We start from the raw sequence: 11,138 nt of genomic DNA, 5'->3' as shown, positions 1-11,138 counted from the left end.
TTGACCTGCTGGTGTCTGGGGCTGGGGCCTAGGAGGTCCTGGAGCTGGTGCCTGCCTACTGGTGGGTGAGGCTGGTCCCAGGGCTAGTGCTGGCCCACTGATAGGCTGAGCTAGGTTCTAGGTTCTCTGGCTGCAGGGCCCTGGGGGTCTCAGGGCTTGGGCTGATGCACTGGTGTGCAGGGCTGGGTCCTGGGCCCTCTGGTGGATGGGGCTGTGTCCCTGCCCAGCTAGTTGCTTGGCCTGAGTTGTCCTAGTACTGGTGCTGATAGGCTGGTAGATGGGCCCGGTTTCTAGTGCTAATAAGCTAGAGGGAGGATTCTAAAATGGGTCTTGCCTGCACCAGTGTCCTTATGGTAGAATGAGCTCTCCAAAATGGCTGCCACCAGTGTCCGTGTCCCCTGGGTGAGCTGCAGTTGCCCCCTGCCTCTCCAGGAAGCTCTCCAAGATCAGCAGCTAGGTCTGACCCAGACTTCTTTCAAACTACTTCTTCTGCCCTGGGTTCTGGAGAATGTGAAATTTTGTCTGTGCCCTCTATGAATGGAGTCTCTATTTCCCACAGCCCTCTGGCTCTCCTGAAATTAAGTTCTGCTTGCCTTCAAAGCCAAACGTTCTGGGGGTTGTCTTCCCAGTGCAGGACCCCTGGGCTGGGGAGCCCGATGTGGGGCTCAGACCCCTCAATCCTTTAGGAGAACCTCTGCAATTCTTATTATCCTCCTGTTTGTGGGTTGCCCACCCAGGGGCATAGATCTTGACCATACTGCATCTCTGCCCCTTCTACCCATCTCGTTGTGGTTCCTTCTTTATATCTTTAATTTTAGAAGATCTTTTCTGCTAATCTTCAGGTCTTTCTCATCAGTAGTTGCTCTGTGAATAGTTGTTATTTTCATGTGGGGGGAGGCGAACTCAGGATTTTCCTACTCTGCCATCTTGGCCACTCTCCTAGCAACACATTCTTTTATTACTCTTTTAGTTGTTAACCTAAAAAATTACAACATGCATTCTTGACTAAAACCTACCTGCAATTAGTACTTTTATTACTGCTTAATGTAAGGACCTTTCAACACTTTAACTCACTTTATTCCCTTTTAAGTTGAGTTGTTGTCATGTGCTATTAACATCATAAATTTTAATTCATTGTGTTTTTTTTAACCCACAAGACATTTTTGTAAAAAACTTTGAAACAATCTCAAACCTACAGAAAATTTTAAATACACTATAAAAAAGTTTTTTCCCCGAACCTTTTATGTGTAAGTCACTGACATGATGCTCTATCACTTCAAAATATTTCCATGTGTATTTTCTAGAAAGCAAAGACCATTCTCTTACAAAACTAGATATAACCATCAAATAAGAAAATTAACATTGATACATCACTATTATCCAGTAATGAAATCCCACTCAAGTTTTGCCAGTTTTGCCAATAATATCCTTTATAGCCAAAGAATCCAATTCAGAACCAAGCATTGCATTTGGTTGGCATGTCTATTTAGTGTTCTTCAATCTGCAACAGTTCCTCTCTCTTTCCTTGACTTCCACGACCTTGACACTTGAGGATTATTATTTTGTAAATGTCCCAGTTATTTCATAAAATGTCCCACAACTTGGGTTTATCTCATGTTTCCTCATGATCATATTCAGTTTATAATTCTTTGGCAAGAATATCACTGAAGTGATGCTTTGATCTTTTATTACATTAAGGTGGTATCTTCCAGGCTATATACATATATATCTCCCCAGTTCCTAATCAAACTACTTATTCATTCATTCATTCATATCAGTATGGACTCATGATTTCTTACTTTATTCAATGGGTTTTCATCTAATACTATCATTATTTACTGTGATTTTCAAATTTAGCCAGTGGGAGCCCTTTTAGGCTGCCTTCTATGTCCTTTTGACACTTCCCCATCATTCTCTGAGCACTTCTTTACTTTTAGAGACAAAAATAAGTTTCAAGCTGCTCATTCTTTCTGTGCCCCAGTTATAGAATTAGCTTTTTCTCCAAGGAGCCTGGTTCCTTTTTAATGGAGAATGGTATTTAGAAACCAAGATCTAGGAGCTAGGACTTTTCTTTCTTATTAGGGTTGTTATGGACTAAATGTGTCCCTACAAAATTCATATGTTAAAGCCCTAATCCCCAATGTGATAGTATTTGGAGATGAGGCCTTTGAGAGGTAATTAGGTTTAGATGAGGTCATGAGGATGGGGCCCCCATGGTGAGATTGGTCCCCTTACAAGAAGAGGAAGATACCAGAGCTCTCTCCACCATGTGAGGATACAGTGAGAAGGTGGGAACTAGGAAGAGGTCTGCAAACCAGGAAGAGGCCTATCACTAGAACCCAACCCTGCTGGCCCCCTGATCTCAGATTCACAGCCTTCAGACCTATAAGAAATAAATTTCTGTTGCTTGAGCCACTCAGTCTATGGCATTTTGTTATAGCAACCTGACTAAGATAAAGGTGTTGCTGCTCCCAGGCCCTCTCAGTGGATTAAGAGTGAGAAATATGGTACCTATTTTCTTATTATAATCCTATATGTAATCAATCTTCTGCAGCTATAATTCTCCATATATCATTTAATTTCATGAGTATATCAATTACAATTATTTTCAAGCCTGTGTCTGAGAACTCTAATATCTGGATCTTCTGTGGGTCTGTATCTATTGCCTCTTTTCTCTTAATTTTTCAGTCTCTTGATTTTTTAACATGCTTCATTATTAGTGATTAAATGTTGGACACAACATAAAAAGTTGAAGAGATAATTTGAGGTGATGGATGGCTGATGCTATCTTCCTCCAGAGGGGATTTATTTAGTTTTATTAAAAAAATTTTGTTGTTGGTAAGACTTTATTTTTTAAGGGGACTTTTAGGTTCATAGCGATATTGAGGGGAACATACAGAGATTTCCCATATACTCCTGCTCCCACACATGCACTGACTCCTGCATTATTAACCTCTCACACCAGAGTGGTCCATTTGTCACAGTTGATGAACCTACATTGTTGACACATCATAATCACCATTAGTCCATAGTTTACCCTGGGCTTCACTCTTGATGTTGTACACAGGGGATTTATTTTCTCACTCTGGCAAGCACTCAAGGTAGAGATAGATCATCTTAATCTGATCAGAGATTAAGACTGGGCTTCAGTCTTTATGAGTGCTGATTTGTTTCCCATTCCCTTTTACCCTAGGTAATGGCTGTTTGGTGGATTCAGCTGAAATTCTGTGGTGTTTATCAGGGCTCCTCCTCCTTCACGGGCACTCAACTCCATTTTACCACTTTCAGCTCCATGAGACTTCTGAAGTCTCTGCTCAGCTTCTCAGACTCCCAGCCACTATTTTCTGCACTGTTTTCTCCTCGGGTTCTTAGCTTCTCAATTCACAGCTTTCAGACGCAAATGCCTTAAAAGCAAAAATGCAGCCAGATGTCTGGCTCATTTCTCTCTCTCTCTTTCTAGATTCTCTAGAGTCTTGGCCTCTCAAGTCCTTGCTGCCTTGAGGGCCCTTCAATGTGACCAAAATATGTCTTTTCATGTGTTGATCAGCTATTATAGTTGTTCTCAGTGGGATGGTTAGTCTGAAACAAGTTAGTCCACCACTGACAGAAGCAGAAATTGCTTTAGACTCATGAAAGATAACTCTGGCTATTGTGTGGAGAGTTAAGAGGGGGTAAGAATGGAAATAAGGATACCAGGTAGGAGGCTTGATAAGATGATGGCTTGGACAAGTGTGAAAATAGAGGCGTATGGAAATGGACATAGGTTGAGAGATAGGGGCGAGAAGTAGAGGGAAATATAGGAGACTTATCTCTTCATCTTACAAAGAGGGGGGAAATACCTCTGGTTGGGTTGAACAGGAAACATAAGTTTAAGCATACTATTTAAAGTAAAAAAGATAACCATTAGAGGAAATAATACTAATGTGAAAATTATATTGGAAGGAATGGATGAGAGGTGCAAGTGCTTGAAGTGAGCTTAATCCTCGTCTCTCATCACATTATTTAATAGGTAATGTCAAAGAAGAAAGAAGAGGGGACACATTTGAAGAATTTTTAGGAGGTAAAATTTTCAGGGCTTGGTGATTGATTTAATTTAGTGAGTAAGGGAGAGGGGGAAGGCAAAGGTAATTTACAGATTTCTAGCTTGAGCGGTTGGATGCATGCGGCATTACAACGGAGATAAAGACAATAGAGGAGTATCTAGTTCAAGAGAGAAAATGATAAACTCAGTTTTAGTCGTATGTGGTGCATTGTGGTTGAGAATGTATAGTAGGTAAACATACACACGTGGGCAAAAGTTCTTACCACAATAAAATAAAAAAAGAGAAATTAACAATAAAACCATAGCAAAAAAATATCTGGCCACTTAGAAATTTTAAATGACCTTGTCTAAAAACTCTTGGGTTAAAGTGGAAAAGAAACAAATTACAAATTGTTTATAAATACATGATAAAGCAAAAAAAGAGAAGAACCCATGCTACTGTTGTTATAGATAAATATCTTTGCTTTGTAGACCTCTGCTGTAGACTGAATGTTTGTGTCTGCCACAAATGCATATGTTGAAACCTAACCCCCAAGGTGATGATATTAGGAGATGGGACCTTTGGGAGGTGCTTAGGTCATCAGGGTGGAACCCTCATGAATAAGATTAGTGCCCTAGGGAATTCCCTGGTGGTCCAGTGGTTAGGACTCGGCGCTTTCACTACCATGGCCTGGGTTCCCTCCCTGTTTGACCGCTGGTCAGGGAGCTAAGATCCCGCAAGCCGCGCAGTGAGACCAAAAAAAACCCAAAAGTATTAGTGCCCTTATGAAAGACACCCCAGAGAGCTCCCTTGCCCCTTCCACCATGTGAGAGCACAGTGAAAAGACGTCAGCTGTCTAGGAAGCAGTTTCTCACCAGACACTGGATATGCTGCTTCCCTATCTTGGACTTCCCAGCCTCCAGAACTGTGAGAAATAAGTGTTTGTTGTTTATAAGCCCCTCAGTTTATGGTATTTTGTTATAGCGATACCAATGGACCAACACAACCTCACTGTTAACTACAGTCAGAATTCTGTACACAGAGTGGGCAGATGAGATGAGCCTCATCCCTTCTGTGATGCTAAGTGGGGCCCGTGTTTGCCTGGCAGTGCCATACATTTCATTTTGTCTTGCATTCATTTATAACCCTCAGCAGCAACTCCTCTCCCAATGATAACCTTGATATAAATTGGCTTCATACTCTAATAGAACTGGGGAATGTTTATATGCTCAAACTATGGTATCCCAATGTTTCCATAGTAACTAATGCACACCCAGGGGGAAAAGATGGAAAATAAATGAGAATAGCGTTTTAACAAAATAAGTGAGGGGCGAAGAAGCTTTAGACATGTGATTACTTCTTATTTAGGAATATGAAGATATTCATCTCCTTAATAATGGGGTTATAAAAGTTGTTACAATGAAACATGTCAGTAGCCATTTATATTCCATTTTTCTCTCTAATCATCACCATTGAAAGCATTTAAATGCTTTTTTTGCCCAATAATATTGTAGAAAGTGAGTTAAAAGGACATAGTTGCTGTTCTCCTGTGAGCCTGCAATCAGGATGGGACAGGTTAGGCCAATGTTCATAGTCCAGCCTGCCAGACAGAGCTTTGCCCCAGTGAATATTGGGAGGAGTGAGGGTTCAAAGCAGCTTATTCAATCCTGTGGAATTTGTTTGCTTTGATGCAAGACTTTGCTAGCAACTCAACACTCTCCTGGTTCAAGACTACGAGTATAGGTTGCTGCTGCTCCTCCTTTCTTATTCCACCAGCTGATTTTTCCCATTCCTCCCTAACATCCTTATTCTTCCTTCCCCAAATGCATTCTATGCACCATCTCTACCAATTTCAAAACAATTTGTTCACTTTGCCTCTTGGCTGGTTCTAATGTTCTCTATGTTTGTATATATGTAGGTAGCTACATGCTCCCTATATATATCTCTGATAAACTGATAATTTACTAAAATATGAAACAATCTGTTTTAGTGCTAAACCAGTTGTTAAGGACTGAATTGTGTCCCTCCCCCTCAGTTCACATATTGAAGCCTTAACACCCAACGTGACTGTATTTGGAGATAGAGCTTATAAGGAGGCAATAAAGGTTAAGTGAACTCATAAGGGTGGGGCCCTAATCTAATAAGACTGGTATCCTTATAAGAAGAGGAAGAAAGACCAGATCTCTCTCCCTCACCCCCACCTCCATTTCTTTCTCTTTCTGCATGCCAGAGAGGAAAAGGCCACGTAAGGACACAGCAAGAAGACAGCTGTCTGCAAGTCAGGAAGAGAGCTCTCACTAGGAACCTAATCAAGCTGGTACCTTGATCTGGGACTGCTAGCCTCTAGAATTGTGAGAAAATAAATTTCTGTGTTTAAACGACCCAGTCTATGTATTTTGTTATGGCAGAGCGAGCAGACGAACATATCAGAGTTACATGCGCAACCAATTAAGCTGTTATCAGATAGGAGCAGACTTTGTAAGAGCGAAGAGATACCTTTTTTATTTTAGAATAACAGAGATCAAATTTCTACAGATAAATATAATAGCTAACGGGATATTATTCAACCCGGAACAGAAACACAGAGAGTAGAAGGGCAAAGGTATACTGAATAGCTCCAGGTAGTTAGATAGCCTGGTTTAGCTGATTCAGCTTAGCCAGCTTCCTTCCCCATTTAGAAGAGAAATTAAGAAACACATTCTTTTTTTTTTAACATATTCATATCACCTTTTGAAAATTAGTCTTCAGCTTACCTTCTATGCAAATGAATTCAGAGATTAGAAGCAAGATGTGATGGGAGGTGCCAGTAGGGTGAGGTTCCTTAATGGGAATTAAAGTCAATTTCTTGGAGTTTCCAGGGAAAGATACATCAGACTAGTGACCGTTTACCTTGGATGGCCAGAGATCTGGTAGACATTCTCAAGTTCAGATAAAAAAGGAGTATATCTTCATAAGAGAGGCTCAGTTTGGACAAGGAACATTTCTATTTTGTTTTGTTTGCTTTTAACTTGTGACATTCTGTTTTACAGTCACTGGGTAATGTGGAAGTTTTCAGGAAGTGAAGGTCTCAATAAAGCATTCTCTCCTCCCAAGGGATTTGGTCTCTATCATCATTACATCCAAATTAAAACAAGGCAGAGACTATTTATTCCTGGATAGAATGGTCGTCTCTTGTCATCTATAACACAGAGTGCTAAAAGCTCCTGGTCAATCAATTATATATCATATTAAAATGTAATTAAAATTTTGTCACTGCGTTTTTTCAGACCTCTAAATATCCTTAAAATTAGTGCTTTAGTGAGGTAGATGGACATTATAGTTTACTATAGACAATTTTCTTCTACCTATTTCAGCACAATTCAAAGAAAATCACATCAACAAGGAACATATATTCGCAAACATTAATTTCTTTTTAGTTTTTTCTCGGTGTGGGATTCAGTCTAACAGATTGTCTGAATATATATTTAATACTTCAGTTCTGAATATAAGAAATGGGATAATTTTGTATACATTTGTAGCTGGGTAGAGGTTTGGCTTGAGATCCAAATACTGTAGTTTTGTACAGTACATTGATATAGACATTAATTACAATTTCTGTTAGCTAATATATGCACATGGAGCAAAATTCCAAAGCTATAAAAGAGTGTACACTGAAAATTAGCTTTCTCTCCCACCCTTATATCCAAGTTCTCCAGTTTCCACCTCTGAAGGCAAGCACTGTTACCAGTCTCTTGTGTTTCCTTCTACAGATCTTCCACAGTGCGTTGATGGTGGAACAAGATCTTTCCCTTCCCTTGCTGGCACTCAGTACCTGGCAGCATGAAAATGCTGCTCTTTGAGGTGAAAACTAATGCTATGAGCAGTAGCAAGGAACAGTGACTGCCCTTGCTCTTCTCACAGCCCTCCTTGGAAACCATATACCCAAAGCAGATCACCAGACATTTGTCTAAACCACTTCTAACTGGACATAACACTAACACAGATGCATTTATCAGGAATACACAGCAACAGAAACACCTAACAGATCCATACATTAAATATTTACTTAGTTGTGTATGTGAAAAAGTAGATTCTTTTTCTAGTTGTTGAGCAGGAAGGGGTTCTGTTTTTACGCAGTATGGACTCAGTGAGCAATTGTTCACTCTTTTCCAAGGAGTTGGAGAAGGTTTCATCAGAAAGGTGTTGTGTAAATAACAGAAGGGAGAAACCTTGGCCTCGAAGGTGCGGGAGAAGCATTCCAGCATGCGTTGTGGTCTGGGGGAAATCTTCAATTTGGAGTTTGGGTTAAGAGAAAGAAGGGAGTGTTGAATGTTGATTTGTGAAGAGCCGAGGGGATGAACTGGACTGGCAGGAGGAGGCAGTGCAGTGAAAGTGAGGTAATATGGGATGAATGGCCATTTGCGTTTGTGTGTAGTGAAGTTTTGTATAAGGATCTATGGACAGAGGTCAATCAGTCCCTCTATGCCTTCCATGTTCCTAGTACTTCCATCAGTCCAGAATTTTTCTCTAACAGAGGCACCAAAGAATGGATTGTAGGATAGTATGGTACTTTTCCTCCATTATGTTCTTCTCAGAGGTTAGTTCTATTTACTCAACAGCCATAACTTTCCTTAGTAACTTGCTATGGATCTATCATCCACACATTTATGTAAAGCAGTTTCTCAGTCTGACCACTCTTGACATTCTGGGTCGAATAATTCTTTTGTGAGGCACTGTCTTGTGCATTGTAAGATATTTAGCAACGTCTCAGGCCTCGGCCCACTTGATGTCAGTAGCGCTCCACCCCCAGCTGTGACAACCAAAAAACGTCCAGACATTGCCAATGTCCTCTGGGGCAAAATCGTCCCCAGGTGAACTTACGTAGTTTTTTGTTGTTGTTCTGTAAAACCCCCTTTTAAAAATGAACATTTATAAGTGTTTATCAAAGTGATACATTCATGTGGTTAAAAATGAAATAGTGCCAAAGGGCTTCCTTACAATAAAAAGCAACTATCTCCTGCCCCACTCCTCCCCACCTGTGGTCCCATTCCCTGAGGGTTACCACATTTAACTATTTCTGGTTTGGGTTTTTCTAATGTTCCTGTAGTATCCATCAACCTGTTTATCCATTCACTCAAACCACATATTTATTGAGCGCTGTGTTAGTTTGCTAGGGCTGCCATAACAAAATACCACAGATTGGGAGGCTTAAACAGCAGAAATTTATTCTCTCACAGTTGTGGAGCCTGGAGGTCCAGGATCAAGGTTCCAGAAAGCTTGGTTTCCTCTGAGGGCCATTTGGGAAGGATCCGTTCCAGGCCTCTCTCCTTGCCTTAAAAATGGCCACCCTCTTGCTGCCTCTTCACGTGATTGTTCCTCTGTGCATGTGCACCCCTGGTGTCTCTTCCTCTTCTTATAAGGATACCAGTCATCCTGGATTATGACCGCTTCCCAAGGGCCTCATTTTAATTTAAGCACGTCTTTAAAGACCTTATTTCCAAATACTGTTACATTCTGAAGTACTGGAGGTTGAGACTTCAACATATAAATTTTGGGAGCATGCAATTCAGCCCATAACAAGCACCTACTATGTGCTAGTCACTGTTCTCAGCACTGGAGAAAGAGCAGTGAACAAAACACAAAAACCCCTGCTCTTATTGAGTTTACATTCCAGTGGGGGAGAGCAACAATATGCAAGATAAATAATTAAAATATATAGTATGTTAAAAGACAGTAAGTGCTACGGAGAAAAAGCAGAAAAAGGAGACAGGGAGTTCTTGGGGGCGTGGGCCTGCAATTTCAAATAGTGTAGCCAGGGAAAATCTCTCTGAGAAGGGGAGATTCTGAGTAAGGACCTGAAGGAGGTGATAGAGCAATCCATGCAAATATCTGGGGGAAAGAGCATTCTAGGCAGACAGAACAGCTGGTGCAAAATGGTCCTGTGATAGAACATGTCCAGTTTGCTCAAGGAACAGCAAGGAGGCCACTGGGGCTGACGCAGAGTGAGCAAGGGGGAGTAGCAGTAGATGCAGGGCTTGGGAGATGCTGAGGCAGATGACTGGCTGAGGTCTAGTAAGCCATTGTAATGACTTTGGCTTTTGTTCTGAATGAGATGGTGAATTAGAAACACCTTGTTTTTCCTTCCTGTGTTTCTCCTTTACTCTCACACAACTGCCATACTCACAACACTTCTGACACCAGTTGTGTATGTGGGTTTCCCTAAAACAGGCAATACTCGGTGCCACCAGCTGGGAGTCCTACACTTTAACTCAATTCTGACACTTTCTACCTGGAGGGAGCATCAGATTGCACAGGTTAAGGGCTCAGTCCCACAAGACTACTGCCTCCCCCCCAACTTCAGATGCCAATGGTGAGTTCAGGTTGTCACCTCTACTTTCGACTGATGGGCTGTAAGTCTGAGGTTCCTATGACCCCCTCCTCGGGTTCAATTAATTTGCTGGAGCAGCTCACAGAACTAAGGGAAACACTTACTTATGTTTGCCAGTTTATTATAAAAGGATATGATAAAGGATACAGATGAACAGCCAGATGAGGAGATACATAGGACGAGGTCTGGGAGGGTCCTGAGCGCAGGAGCGTCTGCCCCCTTGGAGTTGGGGTGCATCACCCTCCCAGTATATGGATGTGTTCACCAACCTGGAAGCTCTCTGAACCCAGACTTTTGGGAGCTTTATGGAGGCTTCATCACGTAGGCATGATTGATTATTAACGCCATTTCCAGCCCTTCTCCTTTCTCAAGAGAATGGGGGGTGGGACCGAAAACTCCAAGCTACTAATCATGGCTCTGTCTTTCTGGTGACCAGCCTTCATCCAGGAGCCAGCCAGGAGCCCACCCAGCGCTGCCTCATTAGAACAAAAGACACTCCTATCACCCAGGAAATGACAAGGGTTTTAGGATCGCTTTGCCAGGAACTGGGGGGCAGAGACCAATAAAATTTTTTTCTATTATTTCACAGACGGGAAGCCATTGGGTGGCAAGGTCTGAGTTAACTTTTAAAAGAATCTCTCTAGCTGCTGTGTTAATAATAGACCAAAAGGGGGCAAGGGTGGAAGCAGAGAGACCAGTAAGGGGAGTGTTGTAATAATCCATTTTGTCTAAATGATACGTCCTTCCTT

The sequence above is a fragment of the Balaenoptera borealis genome (assembly GCF_965194805.1).
Source record: "Balaenoptera borealis genome assembly, chromosome: X".
Classification (NCBI taxonomy): domain Eukaryota; kingdom Metazoa; phylum Chordata; class Mammalia; order Artiodactyla; family Balaenopteridae; genus Balaenoptera; species Balaenoptera borealis.
The sequence above is the reverse complement of the archived record's forward strand: the minus strand, read 5'-3'. Positions refer to the sequence as shown.